This window comes from Struthio camelus, chromosome 1 (assembly GCF_040807025.1).
Source record: "Struthio camelus isolate bStrCam1 chromosome 1, bStrCam1.hap1, whole genome shotgun sequence".
Classification (NCBI taxonomy): domain Eukaryota; kingdom Metazoa; phylum Chordata; class Aves; order Struthioniformes; family Struthionidae; genus Struthio; species Struthio camelus.
In genome coordinates this window covers 106,845,606-106,873,534 of record NC_090942.1, presented here as the reverse complement: position 1 = coordinate 106,873,534, position 27,929 = coordinate 106,845,606, and the positions used below count along the sequence as shown (strand labels likewise).

At 39.9% G+C, this 27,929-nt stretch overlaps 1 protein-coding gene and 1 long non-coding RNA gene across 4 annotated transcripts in view; one reads left to right on the top strand and one right to left on the bottom strand.

Moving 5' to 3' along the window:
* Positions 1-27,929, top strand: part of HTR1F (5-hydroxytryptamine receptor 1F) — a 134,642-nt gene that overhangs the window by 53,115 nt on the left and 53,598 nt on the right. The window lies entirely within an intron of this gene.
* The window catches only part of LOC138061285 (uncharacterized), a 93,757-nt gene that overhangs the window by 22,037 nt on the left and 43,791 nt on the right, over positions 1-27,929 (bottom strand). The window contains exons 3-4 of the long non-coding RNA XR_011134959.1: positions 8,833-8,947; positions 477-555 (exon numbers count right to left, since the gene is read on the bottom strand). This is a non-coding gene — a long non-coding RNA (uncharacterized lncRNA). The remainder of the gene's footprint in view (positions 1-476; positions 556-8,832; positions 8,948-27,929) is intronic.

The following is a 27,929-nucleotide window of genomic DNA, read 5'->3' as shown; positions in this document are numbered from 1 at the left end:
GGCAGCCTGCGAAACTGCCTGCCCAGGAATGCCTGGCAGCCCACCAGGCTAGATCTAAACTCCCAAATGACCTCCAAGCACTTCAGAGGACTCACCATTTCCATTTGGACAAGAATGAGGTCACTGGATGGTGTTGCCAACTGGGAAAGTCTCACCTACATAAACACACGTACTGTGGAAACAACCCTTTTTGCAGTAGAGGATCATCAGGGAAAAAGGGAGTGCATTTGGGAAGGGCTTGAGTCCAGACAGCTGGCTGCACACAACACAAAGGTAAGATAAGGAGGGTGAAAACATGATGATGCCAAAGCTGGAATGAAAGAAGGATGAGGAAAGGATAGCCTGTAGAGGGAAAGCCCGCAAGAAAAGGACCTAGATTTTGACAGGGACAGAGCCTTCTATTCGTCCACAAATTAAAAAAGAAACTTTAAGGTGGGTAAGCACAACCTTGAACCATGATGACTGTAAACTCTTACCTCGGAGTGAAACAGCATATGAGGTCTCAAACGGGAATCAGAGCCCAGCTTCCCCTCCTTCCAACCCTTAAGGTAGCCTCTGAAAGAGAAATCCTTTTGAGCATTTTAAGAAGACCCTAAAATCATGCCAGGCCTAGTACTACTACACACCTAGTACTCTCATACAGAACATAATCTTGCCATGTCCGCTGCAGTGTGTTGAGGGAAGAGGATGCAGACAGTGGTACTGCTAACAACTTCCAAGCTAAACCAGGCAAGAGGGATTCTCTGTCTCAGGCCTGATCAGCTGGTGCCGATCATCCCTTGCATGGTTATTGATAGTAGGTTGAGTATATCATTACATCTTTAGTACTGTGTATCCCTGTAGCAGCTCATGAAGAGTTTTACCTTCGATCCTTTCTGGCCTTGCCTAGAAATAGAGAATTCTCAATTCCAAAGGAGGGAGGGGACAGAAAGAGAGCACAGGCACTCACCTTACTATTTAAACTCTACTATTACTGCCAATAAGTTACATTTTGAAGTTTAATTCTCTGTATTGAGAGAGAGACTACTTCATAAAATATTTCATAAGTCTTACATATACCAGTGGTGTATATAAAAACGCTAACAGCTTTTACTTTTCTGTGGTTCTTCAACACACAGGGACTGAAGTTATAACACAAGATTTGCTGGCTCCATGGCTTTCCATCAGGCCACTGTTCTTCCTTTAGCGACAGTGAAACCTGAACTGCCCAAAAGTTGCTGGCAACCACAAGAAACTACGCCACTGATTATCCAGACCAAGGCCACAGTGTCATGTAAATGTTACAATAAGTAGGTCTATAAGCATCTTAATAATCTACCCCAGAGAGCTTTATGCTGTGAGAACTCATCCAGTATCAAGTCAGGGTCAAATCTTAGTGGAATCATATTCTGGATAAATTACCATTTTATTTTACAATATGTGAAAAAGGATTTGTTCTATCCCTTTTTCCAGGAAATCAATGATATTTCCTTATTTCTTTTGTCACTTTGTCTTTTCTTTTGTTCATTTGTTTTACTGATATTTCTTCTGCTTTGAAACAAGAACTGCCTTTGGCATTTTCTACATTTTAAGTATCTTAGCCATTTTATATTTAAAATTAAATCAGCCTTTTCTTGGTAAAGAGCTATTTTTCTGGTTTTTGCAGTGCATGTTTACAGTATATTGCTTCTTTAGGCAGTTGCTTATTGAGACCACTGCTGTCTAGAAAAAAAACCTCTTTTGGTTAAACAAGAAACAATGCCTTGCAGTTCCAAGAACACACACTCTGGCACATTCACGTCCTCCACTTAATAATATGAGGCCTAAATATTGCAAAATGCAAAGTGCCCTGGACTCTCACTACAAGGAGTGGGAATTGAGGGTACTCAGCACCTCACAGGATGCACTTAGGTGCTAAAGGCATATCATAAGCTGGACCTGCTGCCTTTGCTAGCCAGTATACACTTCCTCCTCTTCCTTTTATGGACTTTCAGAAAAGTCCAAGTCATTTTTTTCTGTTTCTTGAGCTCCTCCAGTGGAACCAATTTCTGGAGTGTTAAATCCTGCAAGGTTTCTACTGGTCTTTAGCCCAATGTTATAAAGAATTTCAGATGTTACCAGCTATGTTCTTAAATGAACTCTGTGGGATTTTCCTGACACTAGCCTGTAAACCTTTAAAGAATCATCACTGGTTAGCTGAAGAAACCTTACAAATTATAGATTTGAACTTTGGAAAGATTATTTCATCTCTGAAATAGAGATCTCTCATTGTAACTTAAACAGTCAATTTAGATTTATGACCTTTTGCTTCATAGTACGTGCCTTGTAGTATTGCTAAGAGTGAATTAATTCCTACTTCCATTCTAATCCCCAGGCTTCAAGACTATTCCAAACATGAAAGATGGTGAGCTGCTTTTGCCCTCATATGTAGAGACTCTATAGGTTGGTTTATGAGGTATATACCTCATTTAAGGGTAATCAGATCCATTTAATTGCGTCTTCCACAGGACATCTGCAAAGCATTTTGAATAGAGAGTTTTGCTGAGCCTGCTGTGAGATTAACCTTTCTGTAAAGTAGTGCTTTAAAGTAGAGAAAGAAGTAGGAGACAAACTTAGCCAGGTGAGGGTTGAACTACAGAGTTATTGCAGGTCTTAACTGGGCAAAATGAGACCACGGAGGGCAATAGAGAGCTTAGACCTGCTAGGGAAGAGAAGTCAGAAAGGACAATCAGTCTAAAAAAGGGGCAGTGGATGATGGAAGGATGACTGTGAAAAAGCACAGAATGTACCGCGCCGCCTATGTGGGTCGGGTATTGGAGGAGACGCTCATACACTGCACTCCCAGACCTGACTGACCTTTTCTGCAGCCTTGCACATTTAAACCCTTAACATCCATTTCAACAGAGGGGGAAAAAAACAATTGAGGTAATATAACTCTTCATTTCATAGGCAGGTGAATATAGCTCTACTACGAAATACACTTTGAAGATGAAAAGCACAGCACTTCTCATTATTTTGCTTGGTGCCTAGCTGAACCCCAAAATCTTTTGATGTTAACTCATCAAAAAGACATCTTGTGAGAAGACTAGTCACTTTTGCATTGGCCTGGGGTAATTTCATGACACCACATGCTTGTTTTTCTTTCTCCTTTTTCCAAGTGCAGTTTTGCAAAGAAATAACTTTTCCCGTATCACAGAATCACAGAACCACAGAATAGTTGAGGTAGGAAGGGACCTCTGGAGATCATCTAGTCCAACCCCCCTGCTCAAGCAGGATCACCTAGAGATGTTGCACAGGATTGTGTCCAGATAGCTTTTAAATATCTCCAGCGAAGGAGACTCCACTACCTCTCTGGGCAAGCTGGTCCAGTGCTCTGTCACCCTCACAGGAAAGAAATTTTTCCTCACGTTCAGATAGAACTTCCTGTGTTTCAGTTTGTGCCCGTTGCCTCCTGTCCTGTCGCTGGGCACCACTGAAAGTAGTCTGGCCCCATCCTCTTAACACCTTCCCTTCAGATATTTGTACACGTTGATGAGATCCCCCCTCAGTCTTCTCTTCTCCAGGCTGAACAGGCCCAGCTCCTTCAGCCTTTCCTCATAGGAGACAGGCTCCAGTCCCCTCATCATCTCTGTAGTCCTCCACTGGACTTGCTTCACTACTTCCATGTCTCTCTTGTACTGGGGAACCCAGAATGGGACCCCCTACTCCAGATGTGGCCTCACCAGGGCTGAGGAGAGGGGCAGGATCACCTCCCTCCACCTGCTGGCAACACTCTGCCTAACGCAGCCCAGGATCCCATTGGCCTTCTTGGCCACAAGGGCACACTGCTGCCTCATGGTCAGCTTGCTGTGCACCAGGGCTCCCAGGTCCTTCTCTGCAGAGCTGCTTTCCAGCAGGTCAACCCCCAGCCTGTCCTGGGGCATGGGATTATTCCTCCCCAGGTGCAGGACCTGCATTTACTTGAAGGAGAACCTCCATGAGGTTCCTCTCCGCCCATCTCTCCAGCCTGTCCAGGTCCCTCGGAATGGCAGCACAGCCCTCTGGGGTACCAGCCACGCCTCCCAGCTTTGTATCATCAGCAAACTTGCTGAGGGTGCACTCTGTGCCTTCATCCAGGTCACTGATGAATAAGCTAAACAAGACTGGACCCAGTACCGACCCCTGGGGGACACCGCTAGCTACAGGCCTCCAACTAGACTGTGCCACAGATCACAACCCCCTGAGCTCTGCCATCCAGTCAGTTCTCAGTCCACCTCACCGTCCACTCATCCAGCCCACACTTCCTGAGCTTGCCTAGGAGGATGTGATGGGAGACAGTGTCAAAAGCCTGGCTGAAGTCCAAGTAGACAACATCCACTGCTCTCCCCTTATCTACCCAGCCAGTCATTCCATCATAGGAGGCTATTGGATTGGTTAAACACGATTTCCCCTTTCTGAATCCATGCTGACTACTGATCCATCTTCTTTTCCTCTACATGCTTAGAGATGGCATCCAGGACGAGTTGCTCACATAAATGTAGTTTCTTAATGACAACAAAAAAATCAAACCTCCAATTCCGTTTCCCATAAAGATTAAAAGGCAACAGCTTAATGATAGCACCTCATAAAGCACTTTAAACTGGCTTAAATGCAACAAAATTTAAAACCAAAAGGGCAAAACTTCATGCGACAACATCAGGAGATAAAACTGCCTATTAATATTGAGGCATCTGCAAAATAAAGTACCAAGAAACAACTTAAAATCTTCAGCAGTTACTTGTCTGAACAAATGAACATTAAATGTGATTGCTTATACATATACTCAGAGGGAACGGAGAAATGCGCCACTGTTTGATGTTCTAAGAAATTCTTCTTGGGATATTTAATCTCATTATTTTCATGCTGCAGAAAGACATGGAGCCTACTGACAAGTTTAATGTTTTCATGTGTTCTGCACTCCTTGCACTCACTTCAAGCTACAGAAGTTCAGAGTGCTAGTATCTCTCAGGACTGTGTCTACACTCTTGGTAGCGGAAAGAGCTGGCAAGGTGCTCTTTAAAATTCTTATCCACAGCAAGACAAGACTTCTGTGCTTGTAGCAGCAGAATAATCATCTAATTGATGCGTGGCACTCTTAAGGAAACAAAGATTTTAGTGAAAAATGGGTCAGAATTCAGAACAATTTCAGCTTTGAAAACATCTCCTGACCCCATGAAGAATATGCAGAGATAGACAAAGATGGTGTAATTTTGTATTTATCCTTTCTATTCTGGGCTTTATCTTGGCCAACAATTTCTCCCAATTGCCAAATTAGGGGCTAAATGAAAGAAGTACTGGAGGTACATGCTGAAGGGGAGCTCTTCTGACTTGGGACCTTACCCTGTTGCTGTCGAATTTATCTTTTAAGAATTTATCTTTTAAGAAAGGGATAAAGAATGCATCGTAAATCAAGAGAAATTCATTACAGCTAGAAAGCAGAGTAACTGTCAAGGTTTCAGGAAAACAGCAAGGCAAATGATGCTGTTTGTCTCTAAAAAATGGAATTACAGCCTGGGAGTTGCAGACTAGCCTGTGTGAAATACTTGCTATGCTCCATATTGGGTTCAGCTTTGAAAGCCAGCAGCTTCCCAATCAACTGTAAGTAGGGGATTCAGCTCCTCTCAGCGCAGCTGTGCTCATAATACAGGAAAATGAAGAGTTTTTGTCTAATACCTGGGAAGTTCAGTGGATTCAGGTGTGGAAGAATGTTTGGTCTGAAAGCTTCTCTTTCCTATGTTCCCCTACTTTCTCTCTTATCAAGAGATTTATCAAGAGAAATCTGAGTTATTCATTAACCCTAATATAGTATCTAAGATAACATTATAGAGGGATCCTGACAGCAGGAAGTTACCTAGGGGGGAAAACGGGAGGAGAAGGATAAACAGGGCTTTTTTGATGGAAAGGGGTCTGCTGGTTGTATGCTAGTTTCAAAAAGACAATGACAGACTGTCAGCTTAGAGACAACAGGTCTTTGACAGCATACTTTAGTGCACCAAATGCTTCGTAACAGTTTGTGTCATATAAAGCACTTCTATGCCATCTGTGCTCCACCAGCAAAAGCCTGCTCTGTCCCAGGAAAAAATCTTTTGTGTTTTCATAGTTATGGGAGTCAATAGAGCCAGATATCAGAATTACAAAACCTGTATCTGGTTGGAAATACACAAAAGTGTCAGCTTCTCCTGTAAACCCTCCCTGTATTCCTGACTTCCCACAGTCTGTCAGGAGAATCAGCACAGCTCAGTAGGCAGAGAGGGCTGCTGGAGAGTGTCATAAGGATATTCCTTTTATGTTAATGCCACTTTTTGTTTAATACTAGGTCGACTTACTGAAGGAAGAAAACAACATAAGCAGTGAAGGAAAAGACAATGCAACTGAAAGGTTGCACTAGCACTTCTTATAGTCTGGAGAAGGTGAAAATACTTTAATGAGGAAAACAAAGAATGCACCTCTTCAAATATTTCTTCTAAAAAAAGACTTTATAAGGGCAACTGATTTCTAAGATAAATACAGGTAGCGCATACACTACCTGCAAATTAAATAGAGGCCAGATTAAATAGAGGCCAGGATGGAAAATAGAAAGCAGAGTATCTTGATTACATCAAATTGCCTTCTGCAAGTGGTGGTGTTTGTCATTATTGAATAATTACATGTTTCTTTGTACTGGAAGAAGGGCAATCATTAATACTCTTACTTACATAAGTAAAATAAAGGATTATTCCTTATACCTCCCTCGGGTCCAGTTTTTGTGTACTATAAATCTAGAAAAGTCCTATACATCTACAGCAATGTACAAATAAGTGAGTTGCCATAGTTTTCTTTGTTTTCTGAGTTTAAAAAAATAAAGATATCTGAAAAGAGTAAAACAGCCTTTGATGTAGTAAGCCATAAACACAGTCTCTGCTTTCAATATTGCTAACTTTGATGCTTAATACTTTCTTTTTTTAATGAATTTCTGTGTTCAGGCACATATCGATTTTCTTGGCTATCTTGCTTTATTTTTCTGATGGAAGCAATCGTCTAATTTAAAATACTATTATTAAGAATAACGCATGAAAGTCTTATCTGAAAGATATATTGTTTTGGCAGTAGATACAAATCAAAATGCAATTGTCTAAATACTTGATTGTACATTTTAATAGAAGATTTTGAGTAAAGTTGAGGCATGAAGGGGAAAAGTACTTATCAGCATTTGTCATTTAAGTTATTAGAGTGCTTGTAGACCAGACTTGCACATCTTATTCATATATTTCTTATACCTCAGTAAGGTCAAGACTGAAGCTAGTTCAATGCACAGCAGTTAGCTTTTGAAGTCTCTGTCCTTGGAATACATTACAGCAGAGTGTTCCAAAAGGACGAGGTTTTTTTGAATCTTTTCTCTGATGCATTAAGCTCCAGCATCTTTCAGCATCAGGTAGGCATACATTATGCCATTTCCTCTTTTCTTAGCCATGCAAATAGTCACAATCTATTTGTGCATGAATCCACTCAGATCTTTTTTTCTTTGTGATCTCATGGGGTGCTCATTATCACTTGTGCTGAGAGCGGTCCATAAAAATGCATGCTAAATAAGCTCTTCACAGGGATGCAGGCCAGACACTAAGCTGTCCAAATTATATTTGGGTTTACTTTTAGTTTTGCATCTTGCTGGTTTTTTCTCAACTCAGTTCAATGCAATTGATAGTACTTTACTGAAAGTCCTGTGAAGAGTGACTAGAGCGTCCTGTAGGATCGGGCTGACTGACAAATTCACATGATAGGGGTTCATCTGTATCTCAGCTGAGGATATGTCAAGGAGTTTGACTCCTGCAGTACTGGACATAGCTCAACCGTTAGGTCTTCAGAGCTTGTACGTTCTTTGCTCCCCAGTCTCCTGGCAGCCACCTAGATCCAGTGACCTTTGTAATGCTGCAGAGGTTGCACAGACTTCTGTAAGGCTAGGATCATGGTAATGCGTCACGAACGATTATGAAGCCAGCAAATCATTCGGGCTCACAGATTCTTCTAAAATATGCAAGAAGACTCTCTGGTTCCTTAGTCCTTCCCAAAGGGCAATGTAATGCAAATTGTAAGTGCCAGTCTATCAAGCTCATGTATTGTTGCTTGTGTACAGATAGCAAGGATGCTCTGAAATGGCAAGGTTGTGAAGCACGTTGTTTCACTCTTAACAAATACAAGCCCCTTAGCAAGACAAAGACATAAGCTTGTCCTCTCATTGTGTAATTCATTCGAATATAATATGCAACTTTCTTTTTTTTTAACTGACTTTGCATTTGACCACTATTACTTGCCTGCTGGCCACCTTTATGTTTTATGGCAGTCTGTCAAGCCAGCAAAAGAGATGTTCATACAGTAAGTCACCACTTATTACAGATGGTTCAGCTAAAACAATTTCCACAGTCTGCAGACATCAACAAAGCTGATAGGTATATGTTTTTCCCCAACACTGAAGTACAGTCCATTCCAAATTCTTGGCCACTTGGATTTTTACTCATTCTGTTCACTGACCCCTGTATTTGCACTGTTTTGACATACACACTCATCTTTAGTCTTCTGACAGCTTAACAAGAAGTCATTCGAGTTAGGCTTTAAAAATGGAAAACTGAAATGTGGGTAGGCCTTACCTGCAGGCGGGATTCATTCTGACCTATTCTCTGCCTCTTTTAACATAAAATGCTAGCATGAGCAGACCCGCTTTTCTTCAGATATTTAGGACTTTCCCTGATACCCACTCAAAACTTAGCAGTCTTTGCTGCATTCAGAAGGACTGATAATTTAGAAATGATTTTTCTTTCATGCGACGCATAGCCTATTCAAAGAGTTTTATCAAATTCCTACCTGTTAAATTTGACTTTGAGATTATTTTCATCATACTGGAGCCTTCTAACTTGAAGTTAACAAAGTCTTTGAGATGATGTACTTCAATCAGAAATTTCATACGTTTGGTACAGTCCTGAGGAGGAAGAAAAGAACCCTTCAGAAGATTATACTTAATGACATTTCTACAAGATATCTGAAAAGCTGACCTTTGCCAATTGCTTCTTTATCATATAGTGCAAGAAATAGATCACTGCTATAGGTTGTAGTTGAAGTACACTCTATCAGCTGAAATCATGAAGGTTATAGTTCTACTGAAGTCAGTGGACTCCAGGGAGGATAATTTTAGCTACAAATGAATAGGGTCATTTAAACTTGAGCTGAGGGAAGGCAAGTTACTGCTGTTTCTGTAAAATATGTGCATTTATAATTATGGGGGGGAAAAATTGCTCAGGCTTTCAAAACATGTTTCCAAAAATGAAGGTAATTATTGCTATGTTTGATAAGATTTTGCCCAATGTAGACATGATAGTGTCATCAGCTAAGCATGTTTAGTTGAATTAAACTAAAATCTGCTATTGCAGATAGGGCTAGAACAGCAGTGCTCAGCAGATTCCCTTTTGAAAGGTCAGCACATAACCACTCGAATTTAGGATTTTACTCAGGACCTAAGAAATTGTAAGACAGATCTCTTCTGTTGCTTTATAATCTACTTCAGAAAATAGAAATTTCTGTTCTTTTCCATAAAACCTCCAATGATGGATTCTTAAGATACTAAACATCACAACTTTTCTATATTAGAATCTACTTCTGCTGTCTAACTGAATAATGCTTACCAATTTCCCAATAGAAAATTAAAATAAATCCTTTATCATTCCCAGACAAAGCTTAGACAGTTGGCAGCTGCAGATTTAGGATAGGATTCACCTGACCAAAGACAGATATGGCTACCTGACCCAATCACTTCAGGCTTCCTTTTTGGCAGTGGAAAGAAACAGCCGCTTGCAGGGTGTGAGTCATCTGGTTCAACAGCCCGTGTCTAAAATAGGCCAGCAGAATCTCACGCCAGTATTTACTTCACTCCTTTGCCCTCAAAGAGTGCCTAAGGTGCCCAAGGGTACCTATCTACCACAGATAGAAGCATCCTGTTGCAGACACCTAAAAGAGGGTGAAATGAATCCCACCAACAGTAGCTGGAACATTTAGAGAACTCGAGAGGGCTATTTCCCTGGACAGAAACACCTCCAGGAAACTTTCACATCTAGCTGGAGTGGATAACTCCTGGAAGAACTATGGTTCATCAGAAACATAGTGTGAACATGTAAAAAATAACCGAAAGTTTAAAGTCATAGACCAAATCAACATATGGAAATAAATTCTGCTATCTCCCCAGTGCATGGGAACAGAAAACATTATCTGTTCAAGAAAAACTGGTAAACTTTATTTAGGGAAGGAACAAATCCATGTGATACCTCAAAATACCTGTTATACACTTCCAGAGTCCTCATTGTAGCTGCTTTTAAAAAGGTCTCTGTTGATGTAAGCCCCATCTCTCATAACAGCTAAGGGCTATAATCCATAAAAACAAAGCTTATATGTAAGTACTGTCTTGAAAGAGTGGGCCTCACAACAGAAATTTCTTCCCCGGCATCTTTTGGAAAGAAAGATCAATGCCTCCATGGTCGAAAAATGCATGGCAGCCAAATGAAAATATTACGTATTCTAAATCCTACAGGTTTCTGAACATGACTGTAACCCAGAGCAGCTCTTAATGCTTAATCTGCTAATATAGTGTCATTTGACAAAGTAGGATACTTTAGAATCACGCTGTTGATATACTAGAGATGATGCAGCACCTAAGAGACTGCTGATGGTCTGGAAATGGGATGACTGAATAAAATACACTGCCTTGTATTTTTCTTGTGAGTAAATAGCAAGTTAGCACAGAGAGTCTTTTTAGAACTTATTTTCTGAAATCTATCAAGTCTCTGATAAGCCTGTTCATATTGTGATTTTTTTTCAAACATTCAGATTTTAATGAGCTTTCACAACGATGCTAAGGCCATGCCTTTTACCAGCAGAATTATTCTATTCTGAATTTCAAGGTCATTTCAACGTCTACTAGAATTTCTCAGTGAAGAAAAATATTCACAAATACTTTGGGCAAAAACAATTGTAAAAACAATTTAACTTTTCAATGGCTGCTTCTGTAAAAATATCTTCTGGGAAAATGACTAAAATATATTTCCAATAAATGTTTCTCCCTTCTTTTCCTACTTTAAGAAAAAATAACCCAAGGTGGACTGAAAATGTCAACCAGCTGGTTAAGGTTAGCAAACACTACTGAGAACAGGGCTTTAGAATGGAAATTGTTGGACAATCTTAATTAGATCTCTGCCTACTCATGCACCAAATGGAAAAACAGTTTTAATCCTGTACTTGTTAAGAACACAAAGGGGCTTGCCGTTTACTCTACCAGGCAAAAGAAATGTCCATTTTTCTGAGGACAGTCGTAAACGGGTATAGTATTTCCATCATTTTGGAAGAGGACTTTTTTTTAACTACAAATACTTACACTGCTGGAGAATCAGACACATTATCCCTTTCAGTGTGTCAAAAGCACCAGCAGCAGGATAGAAAAAACTAATAAATTTGGATTTATGTGCTTCAAATATAATCATATATTATGATTAAAACAAATTTTATCATTAAGCGGTTTATATTTTGTAACTTACAAAAAGGAAATTGAAACTTACAGAAATGCTGCATTTGACCATGAGGAGACATTAAACCCATACTCAAACCCCTTTGGTTTCAGTCACCTTGGTCATTGCCTCCAAAAATAATTTGCAGATTTTAGTAATTAGCAGTTATTGCACCAATCCATTACATAAAATAAGGAAGGAGCTGAGAAACCTGGTGTGGATTAAGGTGGGTAGTTAAAATAATATAAACTGACCATTTGGTAATAATTCTGATGGCGAGATGCTGACATTCTGCATTGGCAGATGGATTTCGAACTAATGCATGAAAAGAAAGGGTAAGATTTCACAACTTTTCTGCCCCTGCTGACAAGACATGTTGCTGTTTCAGGATTTGTCTTTTTCCCTTGCTGCTTTCAAAAGGCATAAACATGAACCCAAACCTTGACAATGTGCAATTTCTGTTTCAAACGGAGAAAATGGATGCATGATTTGGAGGCTACAGACATATGTAATAAATAGAATCTAACCCTCAGCGTGCCCCTGTAACTAAGTGATTCTAACTAACAGCTACACAGTATAAACCATGATTATATCTAATGTGAAGGTCTATGCACTACATTGTACAGAATTATCCTGGAGTGGCTTATTTATTCTTAATTGTGTTATTACAGCAGTGCATAGAAACCCATCTTGTACTGAACAAGCATAGAGTAGCAAATGATCCTTTCTGAAAAGAGCTTTTGGGAAAAATGAAGGCTTTTCATAAAAATATTTGTTAAAATAACTGGGGCCCAACTTAGCTAGTTAAACTATACCGATTTAACTAAAGTCCTTTAGAAACTTGTGTAGTTATGCCAGGCAATAGAAATTCACTTATATAGGGATTTAATAGTTTACATCTGCCTTCTGTCAAGTGCACTTTAAGTTGTAAACTCACATTCCTGAAATTTTTTGGCAAGCAACTGTTTGAGCTCATACATATCTTTCTGTAGCCAGAGGTCCCTGGGCTATACATAATGGCTTGAAGCTGGCTAAGTAGTGTGGCTTCAATCCCTTTGGAAACAGGATGACTAATGACCTTTACTAAGAACAACCTCATTTCAGTCTGAAAAGCAGTTGGAGCAGCATAGCCGCCTTTGCTGACAGTGAGCTATGGTTTCAGCCTGCATTTGCATTAAAGGCAAAAACCAGAAGAGAACTTCAGTGGCTGCTGGCATGATGAGCAGGATTAAAAGTGCACGTGCAAAACTACTCGAGTGACAGTTATACCTCAGCAGCTGACTCTGCTGGTAGGGGGACCAGTCAATTTAAAATCCTTTTTCCATCCCTGTCCCCTCTGGTGTGATTTTTTTTTTTTTTGGATTCACTGACTACCAGGATGGGAACTCATTCCCCACAGACATATCTGTTTTCCAGCCCTTCCAGCTTTCCCTTGTCCTTCCATCCTAGTAGTTCTCACAGATTTTTCCAATTGCAATGATAATTAGACTGAGCAGAGACCTAGGAGACGTGTAGGAAAGTAGAGTGATCGTTCAAGGCGTTAGCAAACTGTCTCTAGAATAAATCAAATAGTAGTCCTCATTTATGACCTATTCTGCCAAGATTTTGAAAAACAATCACCAGGAGATAAGAAAGCTTTCCTTCCAGCAAGAATATCGCTTTACACCTTCATCAGTGTCTGTCTCCATCCAAAGCACAGAAAAAGAACTTTGTAGGCATCTACTGCATGGATTTGAAGGAATCTCATGCTCTCCTCACTTTATTTACAGTGTCTAGAAAAGAGAGCAAGGCCAAGTGAGAGTGTGCATTTGGGCTTTTGGCTCCTTGCTGCTGTTGCCAGTTCTAGGTAGCTGGATTACGGTCACTTGCAGTTAGGCTATGTGCCCTCGGATTTACTACCAGAATCATAGCATATAGCCCTACCTATGTCAAATTATCCTTTTAACCTGCAAAATATTGGCGAAACATGTTTCTTGATACCTTCAATATTGAAATTGAAGGAGATAGTGTCATTAAATTACTAATTTTAGGGAAAATAGGGAAGAACCCATGTTCCTGAGCTTATCTTAAGCTCCAACTATAAAAACCCACACCATATGGAAGAAAACCTAAGGAAGTCAAAGCTAACTAGAGACTTTTTACGCCTTGAACTTGATTAAAGTGTCAGGCTAACTTATCGACCCCGGTGTCTTTGTGAGAGGTGTATTGACCTCTCATTCTGTTATTCATTCATTCGTTATGAGGCACATAAAAAGTGACTCACGTTAAGTGACAACTTTTGCATCTCCATATGGTATGAGTTATAGTTAGTGTAGCTGCAACATCGCAGTGTTATCATACAAAAATCGATGGTGACTCTCCCTCTCATTGCTCTCAACCCAGGAAAGGTAAAGTTTAAACCAGAGGCAAGTGAAACAAATGGTGATGCTGATGAATGGAAATGACAGATGCCTCTGGCTAACCACGCTACAGAAATAATCACTAAATGGGAAACTGCTACTTTTGTCACGGTTGTGTGATTACAATTTACAGGTGATACTTTTGAGTTCTCAACTGCAGCTATGCTTTTCATTTCCACAATTAAGAAAATGCTGCTGGATTCAATCTTTTATCATCCTCAGCCAGACCACTTGTTTGTTGCAGAATGAGTCAAGGAGACAGTGGAAGATGATTCAGTCTGGTTCTCCAAGGCTAAAAGCTTCAGTCTATTAACTATCTGGCAAAATCTTTTTAGCTTGAATACAAGGATCCCACTATGCTAACTGTAACACTGTCCCTGTTAAGTCCTTTATATTTTGCTGCTACGAGCCAACAGAAATAAGGTTTTCCATGTCCCTGTACAGAATCTTTTCAGTGACACACAACCAACACACCCATACTGGGTCAGACCTTTGTGGCAGTCTCAACACAGTCACGTTAGGACAGACCTAATCAAAATGGCTCAAAAGTTCCTGAGCTGGAGGTTACATGCAGAGCCATCATGTTCAATAGCAGTGTTGGAGCTTTATCTATGAATATGCCACCATTCTTTTTCAATCCATTTATATTGTTGACTGCTGCAACATCCTGTGGCAATGAATGCTGCAGTTTCAATAACTTTATAGCCAGCATCTCATGAATTCTTTAATAGGACATGCAACCTGTCCTTTGTTATTAATAATATGCTTGCAGGTACTTCCACTGCTTACAGTAGAATTTCTCTGTAATTTATCTTTCTTACAGCAAGAATTTTTTGCTTTTGGGCCTTATCAGCTGATCGTGCAATATATTGAGTGAGAAAACTAGAGGAGAGCGTTTTGCTTATGCATTTCATCTCTGAACAGTTCTCAGTGCAATGACTTATCTTCGAATAATCCAATTAGTTGCGGAAATTAAAATTCATCAATTTTATCTGAGTTTATGATTCTCCTTCCCTGTGATAAACATCTGGGGCCAGCCAGTACAGTTACAGTCCTGGAAGTTATACATAAAATACATTTTTAATATTTTAAGCATAAGTCCATCACAACAATTTGAACTTTGCTTAAGGCAATTTGCATTTTGAAATCTCTTGCTTGGACTCCATTGCAACTGACATTTTAACACTGAAAAAAAAAAAAAAACTGTTTGGTTATACTTTTAAAAATTGCAAAGAGTAACTTTCTTGAGAAAGCTTTTAGAATGTTTAAGACCAAGTCAGAAGTCTACCACTCTCACGAACTCGTTATTTGCTTCAAAACAGTTTCCTTGGAAGTAATGGAACAGAAAGAAATTAAATGTCCCTTTAGATTTTACTTGGGAGAGATACTCTTTTACAGGTCTTTGACTCTAACCTTTTGACAGCTAAAATTACCTTTGCATTATTGAAAAGGATAATGAACCCTCCTTATTATCTTCAGGGACAATACAGTAAATACTGATTAGTTTTAACACATTAGGTTTACAGCAGAAACATTTCTTAAATCACATTAGTTTGTGTCCAAGAACGATGTCAAGATGTCTTTTAGGCTTCACTATTTCCCAATTTTATAGACGTTTCTGTCAGCTTCAGTAACTTATTTCAAAATTTATTAGTAATTCATATAAGTATACACAAACCTTCATATGAATATTATTTTAGATCACTACAATTTAAAAATAAACCTTCTCTTTCTAAAAATAAACCTTCTCTTTCTCTCCTGCTGCCTGTCAGATAATTTCCTTGTACAATAAAAAAAGTCCTGTATCAAATAAATCCTTTTATGTATTTGCAGTAGATGTAATAATCATAATACAATTTCTTGCGGCCATCCCTCCTTCCTTGCAGTGATAATGAGACTGTGAAAGGAGAGGCGTGCAATTTTTACAATAACAGAAAAGTATACAGGAAAATGGTGATTTCATAGTGCTGAAAAATCTGCGTCCTTTTCCCAGGATTTTCAAGACTGCAATATTCAGCTTCATAAAATCAAAAACCAGTTACATAATTTGGCTGATGGTCATAAGAATGGGAATGATGTAAAACTATCATGCACATTATATGTAAGGAGGATGTTCTTTGTTCTGGTTGTTTTAATTTTTTTTTCAGCCATCCTTACACTATTCACTGCTGGAAGGACAGCTATCTGTCACTGAGGACATTTTTAAGCCCCTGCCCTGCCAGACAGCCTGCCTTTCCAGTACCCCAGAATATACCATTTATTCCCAAGGCTCAGATTTATTTCTTAATTAAATCTTGACAATTAAATTGTAGTTTATGGAAATAATCTATGGTGCTTTGTGAACCTGTGTCTGTGCATGTTAAAAAGGCACTTGACCAGATGGTTTTTTTACAGTTCAGTCAGTTATGCCTTGAAAGCGTTATTATCAAGGATAAGTGGTAGCTATTTGTGTAATAAGTACACTATGTATTGCAGGATGTCTCTGGGATGAAACACAGAGCTTCTCAGGGGGCCCACAGAGCTATAAAGCATAATCATAATGTTTGCTATTTTGTTCTGCTGTGAGAATGCACAGTTTACTTAGATACTAAGTTATTTTTCTGGTCCTCATACTTGGTATCAGTACTGTCTTAACCAACCCATGTAGCCAGTTATTATTACAGTTTTCTTTAACCCGCTTCTCTGACCTACATTCATTCCTCATCTGCTTGTTAGTCTTTCACTTACAAATAGACATTAAATAGTACTGTTTGACTTCCAGCTTATGTTAATAGCTAGCACCACCCGCTCCTTCTAAAGAGAAATACTATTTTTCATCATCTTACAAGTTTAGAACCATAACTAAGATAAATGTGAAGTACCCTTTAAGCATCTCAGTCCAAACTCATGCACATGTCAGAAGTGCTCTTATTAATATCTTTTTAATAATTATTTTCTTGCTTCTTGTAGTCACGGAGGTAATTTTTACTAATAAAACAAAGTAAGCATTGCTTTTAAAGGAAAATGTGGCAAAGATGATCTCCATCTTGATTTGAAATTCTCTTTCAATTTGGAGCAACAACAGTCGTGACTTTGCTTTCCCTATGCTTATTTCTTTACAAAATGAAGTACGTTAGTAAGAGTGTAAGAGCAGAGGCAGTAAGCCAGGCTTCAACAGTGTGTGAGAAGCTGAAGAGAAGTGCTTTAAGCTTCTACAGCAGTAGGAAACACAGGACTTCAGTCAAAAAATGCCAGTAGAGGCTAATAGGCGAATTAACATGGAGGCCACTTAAGGGACAGCAGGAATTCCCATTCCAAATTAAGATATTCTACAGGACAATATGTCATTTCCCACATAGAATGACGTCTTTCATCTTGAAAAAGAAAACATTACAGTTGTAGAACAGGCACTTGAAACGGCCTTTAAACTATCTCTGTGGAGCACACCAGGCAAAAAGCCTGGCCCCAGCAAGCTGGTGTAGACGGTCTTGCACTCAACACTGCTTAGAGGTAGCATCCTCTGGAGCACTGTGGTGTACACACACACACACACACACACACACACACACACACACACACACACACCCTGTTTGGTGATAACTGACTAAATTCATGGAAAGAAATCCATGGAAGATTGCTGCATTGCCAGAGGCCGTCCCTCCTCAGGAGGTTCCTGAAAGGTCACAAGAAGGTGGTGAGGAATGGGAGGGTTCTTGAGGGAAGTGTTACCTGCACTCCCTTCATTCTTGCACTTCTCCTTAAGCATACACTTTCGCACACTTTTCTGCCCCTTAGTTCTTACCGCCCACTTGTTCAGCAGGGCTGAAAACTGACATAAAGGTAGCCATGGTAATAACTGCTTTCAGGTCAATAGCTAAAACAAGTTGATGCTTTAAGAAGGCACAATTCATCATGACAACTCATTTTACTCATAGAGCTGTAGTCAGTACAAGAGCTGAAGTCAACAAGCTCTGCAGGTTTGAGCCACGGGTTGATCTCCTGTGTGCTTCCCATACAGTCTCTGCCATGATCGGTGCTCCTTCCTACTTCAATGCAGGCATCACTGTAAACAGTGCCAAGCTTAGCCCCTGCAGGGTGAGTTTCTTTGAGAGTTTTTTGTACTGGCATTGCTAGAGCCATGATCCAGGGACAAAGCAATCTTTGATTTGAGCCTACATGCCCTCTCAGATGTTCTCCTTCAGTCTATCAGCCCTTATGGCACTAGGATGGAGGTATACATTATTCTTGTCCTGTTTTTTCAGGTAAAAATTAGGAATATGAAAAGCCATGTCACAGCCTGCCAGAGTACTGTTTTTATGCTGTCACCCTGACGCTCCTATTACATGACTGCGGTATAGCATGAGAGGATATGAAGAATTTGAGCATGCAAAATATTCTGGGCTACTGTTGGACGGAGCCAAACATTTTGCTGCCTTGTGGGTGGAGAAGAAAGACTCTGGCATAAACTCTCCTGGCTTCTGTATTTGTGTTTCCTGTTAGCAATTGGCTCAGGCTGAAAGGGAGCTGATTTTAGTGTGTGCACGGTATTGATAACAAGAGGATCAAAGCCCTAGAGTAAAACACGAGGCAAAGAGACAACACAGGCACAGTGCAAGGGCAACATATCCTCGAGACAAAAGGGGAAAAGGGAAGAGAGCAAGTGAGTGAAAACACGACAGAATAGGCTTTATGAGACATAACAGTTCACAACCTGCCAAAGCTTCTGAGAAGTCTCCTATCAAGGAGAGAATGACCGAAGCTGTTTTTATACATTGCTCTTTGGGGATAGAGTTTGGGAAAGGCGTATTAGAGAGTATTAGAAATGCAACACACAGTTCAGAGCAAGGGCTCGCCCCTGCACCCGATACGTAACAATGATAAAGGCAAACAGCATCCATCAGGTCTGAGGGCAAGACAGAATTAAAAAGAACAATTGTGTTTCTTAGAGACGTTTCAATAGGGTTTGTAAATAGTAGCCCACTAGTTAAATAAAAATAATAAATGTTCCTTCTGAATCAAATTAGATTTTTTTTCCAAGATCCTTAATAATATAATAATAATGTCATATAATAGGATATCAACATTTATGCCTGTAAATTATAAGAAAAGGAGACTTTTAGAAAATAGATTTTAGATACAGTGAAGTTCATATTTAAACCATAAATATCCATTAATAAGCGTAACTGAAAGGAATAGCATTCAAGAAGTTTAGACAAACTAGCAGGTTGATATTGTAGATGCAAAGTCATTAAAAATATCTTCAGAATGGTCTCTTGATTAAAAGTGACATAAACTGAAGGACAACTTAATTTATCCTTTGACACTGAACAAAGAAGGCTCCTGTTGCTCAGAAATATAAAATAAACAACTCTGAACACTCAAAATGAAGATTGCAAAAGGAATCCATTGAAAGTGAAAATCTTTCTTGCAAATCTCATCTTCCTAATCTTAGCACAGTAGCTTTTTACGTATTTGAGTTTTGCTGTTTGATGAGTAAAAAAATCATCACATTGCAAAAATGTACTGGCACAGCAAGCCAAGCACAGGCAACTTTTTAGACTTATTTAGGAAAATAAGTACAGTCTTAGTTTGTATGCATACATGTACATGAAGAGCATACAAAAAAGGTCCTCTTCACTGCAAGCCCTCCCTGCCCCGGAAATATCCTACAGACTGCACCAACAGAGCAATAGGTTGGTGATGTACGAACACTCAAAAGTTAGAAAAACAACAACATTAAAACTATCATGCAACTTAAACTCAGCTCCTTTGTGACTGGCTTCATTGTACAGTCTTTCCCTGGACCATCCTTTGCTATTTTTTCGACGGGACCCTGACACACTTATTGGTCAAAGGAAGCATGCCCACTGAGCATGCAGATCCTTTTCTTTTCCCTGATTAATTCTTCAGCCTCTGTGCCTCATTTATAGTGCATTAGAATTGCTCCCTACCTCCTGGCTTTTTTCGGGGTGCTCATCTCTGTAGATCTCTTCAGACACATGTAGTGAATGCCTCTTCCCCAAACCCTTGTGGGGCTTTAGCATTACTCTCATTTTGAAGACAGAAACAAAAAAATCATCACCAGCATCGAGTAACTGCACGATCCCACCTTAAGGAGAGTGTAGCCTTATTTTCCAAGGATTTCAGCACTGTGCAGCCCTATTTTTACTTAGAGAACACACCTCATGGATGTCAGTTATTCAAAGCACTTATCACTTCTGCAAATCAGACACAGGCTCCCACAAATCAAGCAGTGCAGAATACACAGAGGAGAAGAGCTTTGCTTAACAGACTTCAGAGAGTTCTTACGTGATATTAAGGAAGAAAGAGGGATACAATTCATTTTGTTAGGACCAGAGGCGAATGCCTAATCCTGAAATCTTTCTTTTCTTATCTCATTTATTGCACACACTTTGACTCTAACAAAACAGGCAGAAATCCGATAAACAACTTCCTTGTCTATAAAATTCTGACTTATACACCCTGTTAAGGTTGCACAAACAACCTTACACCTGGCGTTTTCTCTCAATATAGTCATCTTGCAGAATCTTCTTCCTTTTGAAAACAACACAAAAGAAACTCCCTGGAACATCCATCGCGTATCATTATCTTGACACACTAGTTCAATATCCTTGGATCATTACCACAGACTCCTTTCACTGAGCTAACAGAGCACAAGAAAGCACTTTAAGTTGCTAATGGCCCTGGGCCAACCACTAACAGAAGATGAAGTGCCCGTTTTGTCAGTGGGTGTCACAGCTGTTGGTGGATGTCAAAAAAAAACATGGAGATGGTGGGAGCCAGGATTGTTTTCCAGCGTCACAGAGTGAGCACTCTAAAAGCTAGCCACTTCCAACCTGTCCTCCTCTCCACCACTTTCTCTCTTTGCATTAGTCTGCTCTCAGTGCTTTCCCAGGAAGATGCATCCTTTATACCAGGATGATGATGACTCTTCTGCATCACTGGCATTTCCCCTCTCCCTCCTCCCAAAGTTTGGGAGGTTTTCTCAGTCAAGCTGCTGAAAGAATTGTAGTAGTGGCAAAATCATGCATTTTTCCTGCAAGAGCCTAGCCACTCTAATTCGTCCTACTACAATTCATTCTGAGGCAAAGCTTCAGCATGGCAATTTGTTTTTGGCAAAGCTACAAGCAGTTGAAAACTGCATCTTGCAGTGGAAAATGTCGGGATAATTTTAGACATTATCACCTCAATGAATTTCATGATGATGACGATGATTACATTCATCTCCAAGGTATGAAGTAACAATTCTATTTTTCTCTTCATTCTTCATGAGCAAACCTGGAGCTTCAGTAATGTCATGCAACATATTGCACTATGACAGCCGAGTGCTGATATGTCCTATACAAGCATTTGTCATTTTAGGTGTGGGATGTTTTTTTCAATGCATACAACAACACTTTAAAATATTTGCCTAAATTAGATTTTTACCTTCTGTTACACAAATCCAAATTCTATTCCTCCATACAGGAGCATTCAAGTTAAATGGAGCTGTTACCAACACTAACAGAGATATTTTGTAGAAAATGCAAAGTCTCATGTAAACCAACAGGATGCAAAATAAAGACACTGTATTCTGTTGTGTGCATAACTGGCCAGTTGGTCCAGTTGTTTTTAATTAAACTAGGGAAAAATAAGATTATCGGGAAAATATAGTAGTGCTCTGTGGTCTGTTCTGAAATGTGAACATTCAGAACTCAAATGCTGACTCCATTTGCAGTGGCAGGTCATCCACTCTTCTCAAATAGGTCTATTAATTAGAGCTATAGGTAACAGAACTAAAGGAATACAAAAAAAAAAAAAGTTTATATTAAACTTCAAAGTTAACCTCACATTTGGAAGGAAAATGCTTAAAATATAGTTAATTCCATTATTTTGATCTCTTGCTCTACGTGCTTTTAATGAAGGATGCGCAGGCTATTTTCAGGTTTTTTTGGGAAGAAAAAATAATCCAGAATATTGTGCATTTAGCATTTTCCCCTACCCAGAACTGCTGGCATAATTGTAGTACTTCTACATGTTTCCAGGTTGGTTCTTATAACTGATTTCCAAAATTAGACATGCCCTCGGTGGGATTAAGGTTCTGGCACAGAGCAGCAGTGATTGTGAAAGTCATTTTGGAACATAAAATAGTGATGGTAGTATTGTATAGTTTTTAGCATTACATTTGCCTTTTTATTCATTAGAATCATCTGCTCAAAGCTTCATTACTGCATCTCCTTAATTTCTAGTGCAGTTTACTTCTTCTTTTCTTCTTCAAGCTATTGGCATTAATCCTTCATGTGGCCCCAGCCTATTTTGTTCGCACTTATATGAAATTTGCTATGACCTGTAGAACTGCAGAAAACTACCACTTAAATAAGTTAGGCAACCAGCTTTGCTTTTAAAACCATACACTTCCCATTTTCCTTAAAATATCCATACTTTTAATTTTTTTAACCTTCCTTGAAGGTCCACAGTGTTAAGTGAACTTCTAGTCCTGGTCTGGTACTATGGTCCAAGCAGTACGTAGACAGTTGCATTCCTCTGGTAAATGGATTGTGGGTTGTAGCGCACCTCTGACAATTAGACCTTAAATCAAAACCATTCTTGGCATATTGGAGAAAGAGCCAAATTAAAAAGAGATAGCCATTGTCCTTACAGAATTTCGAAGCGCTACCTTTAGGTAGAAATAAAAAAAAAATCAGCTGCACAGAACAGGAGAGAGAATGACTGGCTGAGCAGCAGTTCTGCAGAGCAGGACGTGTGAGCTCTCAAGCTGGGCATGAGTCAGCAATACCATGCACTGAAGAAGGAAGAAACCCCACCGTACTGCAATGCATAAAACAGGACTATAACAAAGCATCAAAAAAAACCCGCCCTCTTCTGCTCTGCTCAGCACTAATAAGGCTTCACCTGGACTGCTGTATCCATTTCTGAACAGTGCACTTTCAGAAAGACAGGGACTAACTGAAGAGCACCCAGAAAGAACAAGGAAAAAATCCAAAGATCTAGAAAATGTGGCCTAAGAGGAAAGATCAAAAAAAAGTAAGTTCTTCAGCCTTAACAGGGGAAGCAGAGAGGAACCATGTTTGAAAGCCTAAAGGTAACTGCAGTGCAGGGGGGAATAAAACACTCTCCATGCCCACTCAGTACACAGCATGAAGGCTTACATGGCAACAAGGGAAGTTTAGCTTAAAATTTTGTGACTGCTTTGGAAGATTGTGCCTAGGAATTGTTTAATTTCTATTGCTAGTGGGCCTTACATGAGAGAAAGGTAATTATTTGTCAGACGTGGCAATAACATTGAGGTAGTGGGATAGTCAAAATTACTGCTGAAAGCTATTTTTTCAAGCAAATTACATTACTGCCTTGCACACCCTACTTTCACAAAATCTATTTTGCCTGCACAGAAGCTTAGAAGTGGGACTGGCATAACCAAGGATTTGACAGGCCTAAAGAAGCGGATTTAAGGGCGAGTAATTCTTGAATTATTTTTTTTGTCACCAGCACAGACTCTCTCTCTCTTTGTCTCTGTTTGGATAGTTCTTTTAACACCTTTTATTTAGAATCACCATTTTTAACAGGGATTAAAAAAAAAAAAAGTGACACTCAACTTGTATTCCTCAAAAGTCTTATTATTGCTCATTTTTGGTAAATTCAGTAAATACTCAGATCTTCTATATAGTCTTTTATTTAAAGAAAAAAAACCTTATCAAGTATGCATTTATTTTATCTACTTCATTTCTTCTTTTTGATCCCCTCTTTAAGAGTCTTTACATTTAGTAAATTGTCTGGAAGACAAAACATCCTCTGCAGTTTACCGAAGTGTAATAAGCTACCTACCTATCAGTGCAAGAATGCTAATGAAGGCAGCAGGGGACATTTCAGAGTAAAGGCTTGTTACTGGTTTTAAGAGAACATAATTGCACACTTGGGAGGCAGTAACTTCTTAATTACAGTCCTCCAGGGAGTAGGAGGAATCAAAGTGCTGGCATGTCTGGAAGGGACTTGACATAAGTAGCCAAAGTGGCCTAATCCTCTCAGAGCAGAAAACACTTGCTCTGTACTCCAGAAAGCGCCCAGCCTTCTGTAGGCACTCTGTAATTAAGTATTTAAAAACTAAATGCCTAGTTAGAGCACTTCTCTGCCTCTGCTGTTCTATCAGCGTCATCACTTAAATCACCAGCATGGGTAACCAGCACAGATTTCTGCTTGTACCCTGTGCACACTCCTGTTTCAGCAGGGGAGGATGGGATCGCGGTTAAGGCACAGGGCTTGGCGTCAGAGATATCAAATCTTAGAATTCAGCTTTCACTTTCTGCGCAACTGGGAGCAGACCATGCATGTCCACACACTCCAAGTTTTCAGTGTCTATTGCTAGGCACCTAAGCTGAATCTGCACTGGTATGAATGGAAAACCTTCCACTGGAAGCTAGAAAATGGTTCTATAATTAAATTTTTAAAAATTAGGGCCTGGATACGGGAAAGGACTTGTGCCTGGGAACGATATTGAAACACGTTCTAATTTTGCTTATTTCAAAATCTCATGCAAGTTTAAAAGAGACTGAAAAACACTGGTAGATCAGGACACAGGACCAACTAAAAAAAGGGAATATCCACACATCTGAAGTGTGTCATTCAAAAAGAATGCAACTACTGATCCTTCAACCGTCAACTAACCTGCAGCTTATGGCACTTAGAAATAAGCACTTTCTGTAGCCACGTTTTCCCGTAATTGTCCATGCTTGCATTTCTGGAACCCTCCTCCTTACTATCTAACCCTGATGCCTGTCAAAGCCAGGCTCTCAGACTTGTTTTGAGAGAGAGAAAACACAGGTAAAGAGAAAACACAGGTAAAGCCAAAGGTGGTCTCCTTTACAAAGCAGTATGAAGCTGCTATCTAATCTAGCTGAACAGCACCATGCTACCAGGAAATCCAGACACCACCAGTCCAGAGACTACTCTGTGAGCCACAGCTATAGGTGATCTTCAATACACATCCATTTCACAGGGAGAGATAATGCAAGAAACTTTCAGGGTTATTAGCCCTAAGTTCTCTTTCTTACAGCAGACCACCACATCCATGACTGCTAGTTACTAACAGGATCAGAGACGTCCTTTGACTTCTGACTTGGGTGAACTCACCCATGGCTGACACAGGGTGGACAATAAGCCAATTGCAAGTCTAGGGATCTCTTTGCAGTGAGCATTAGAAATTCTGTATAAAGAAAAGAAAATCCTGCATAAGAGAAAAGAAAAGAAAAAAGGATGATGCACTGTAGAAAGAATTAAGAATTCTCTTTGAAAATGGTAATCTATAATTTTGGAAAACTAAACACTTGCAGAGAACCCTATCAAACTTCCATTGAGCTTTGGCATTAGAAACAGACAGTGTACAAGGCTGGTGTCTCCTTAATACAACCACAGCACAGCGACTCATGAAGAAAGAAGTGGGGGAGGAAGATAAGCTAATTTAGTTCTGAATCCCACTGATGAGAATGTCATCCTCACTCCCCCTTCACAGTGAGCTTTTCATACGGCTGAACCCAGGACAGGCAGGGGCTGAAAAGTGAAATCACTACAGCTAAGAGAGAACCAGTCAGTCGCTCAGCAGTCTAGTGCCCTTTTGCTGCCCTCTGCCTTAGTAGCAGTTAACTTTTTCTCTGTAAAATATTTTCCCTTTAACCTAGTCCTAGTCTGGCTTGAGATAGGATGTGTCTGATTTTATAGGAGGAAGGATAGGATGAGCCATGTTAGTTTAATATTGTAAGTTTTGGTGAAAGAGCTGTATCAAAGTGCAAGATTTTTGTGGTTTCTCAAAATACAACCATATTTTGGGTTTGTCTGGTATCTTTCAAGTAGTTTGTGTAATAGACAATTGCCCCTCAGCTGAATGTGTGTTTTGCTGTGAACCCTGTAGGCAACACTAGGCAGAATCTGCTTAGCACTGCTTAGCACATACTGCTTTCTCTACTGTAAGCACCAGCGTTAAGAGTACTCCTCCATTTTCCCATCAGGTAGAACAACCGTTTTCACCTTGGGGCCTATCAGCCTTTACATATCTAACAGATCTACCCAAAGCAACTAAAGCGGGGTGGGGGGGGGGAAGGAGGGAGAAGTTTGTTGGAGCAGGATATCAGAATTGTCATATGGCAAACTGCACCTCTACTGGACGATTCTTAGTAGTCTACAAATTGGTTGGAAAAAAAGCATTGAAAGCCACTGCAGAAGCTAAAGTCACCTAAGTGATATCTGCAGGATCTATAGCAAAAGGCACACATCCTTTGAAAGACACCATCAGAATAAAGCAGGGAATATGCAGAGAAATGTATCCATTGGGGTTTTAGTATCTAATATATTAAAATGGGATTTGGATGAAAATCTGGGAAAATTTGCAGATATCTGCAGTTAATGTGATGTAGAGGGAAGGGTAACGAGAAAAACACAAAAGAGATTAACTGGCCAGAAGTTATTCTATTTATAAATAATGAAACCTTAATGGAGAAAAAAAGGCATGAGGACAAGCCAACGTTTTACGCTAAGCAATTACTAATGCATCAGCAGTCTGAAAATTAAGTTAACGTTCTGTAATGAGGCTAACAGTCTGTGGAGCTGCTTCAGTCATGAGACTGTTCTGCGCCTAATATGTGCCATAACTATTAAAAGATGAAACAAAATATTTGGAAGGCAGAAATAGACACAAAGCAGAAGAACATCACAAAAGCCAAATCTCTGTTCTGTTCAGATGTAGGCACTGCATAGCGGAATAAAAAGGAAAGACAATTGCAGTCTCTTTTTATATGTCCCTCTGTCCTAACTTTAAAAAGCTAATGCAGATATCTCGGAGAAGGAGCACTGTCTCTTTGCAGGGAAGACTAACAAAAGACAACACTAGATTAGGAAAGCTATCTGCCATAGTTCCCTCTGTCATTAATGAACAGAGAAATATCCATCTTGAGAGTAAATTGGAGTAGAAGCTTACTTGTAAGTGCTCTGGATTACTCTCTAGGATACTAAATTAGGAGGAAGAATAGCTGATATGACAAAAGGCATAATTTCAATCCAAAGGGACTTGAGCATAAGCCTGAGGACTGGGCAAACAAATACCGTGAAGTTCAACATGGAAAAGTGCATGCGAAGCTCTGCATCTGCCGAATAACTCCATGCATCTGTAAAGGCTGCTGATTAGCAGCCCTCCTGAAAAGGACCTGAGCATTATGGTGGATGCACTCTCATCACAGATAAGATGAACTAGACTACGTTAAGAGAAGCATGGCCAACAGACTGAGGAAAGTTATTATCCCCTCGGGTCAGCCCTGCTAAGGCTGCACGTGGAGTACCTCGTCCAGTTTGGGGATGAGGGATGGGTTCAAGAGTGTTGTGGAGAAACTGGAGATGGTCCGGGGCCAAGATGGTCGGGGCCTAGGGTACATGGCTTGTATCTAGAGGCTGAGGGGGTGGGACTCATTTAGTCTTGTGAATAAGGGATGATCTCACAGTGCCTACAACTACATGAAGGGAAGTTACAAAGACAACAGAGCCAAACTGTTTTTGAGAGCGGCAGGCAATGAAACAAAAAACAACAGCCACAAATTGTGTCCTGGGAGGTTCAGACTGGAGAGTAAGAAAAACTTTTTCACCGAGAGGACAGCGCAGCACTGTTGCCCAGAGAGCTTGTGACATCTCGTTCACTGGAGATTTTCAAGACACATCTAGACAAAGCCATTGCCGACATAGTCTAACGTCAGCGATAGTTCAGCTACAAGCAGACGGTTGGACTGCATGACTGCCAGCCATCCCTTCCAACCAAGAGCTCTGTGATTCTGTGACTCTCCCCGAAAAATTATCTGTCAAGTGATTGAGGAAGACAAGTGTCCTTATGCAGAATAAAGCTGTGTGAACAAACCTCTCTCCTCTGAGCCTTCAGGAGAAGACAAAGCTGCAGAACTCTTTGGTCTTTGTATGGGTTGTATATGTTAGAAAGAAAAGCTCACTGTGCTCTTTCCTATTTCCCCTAGCCCATCAATATTAGAAA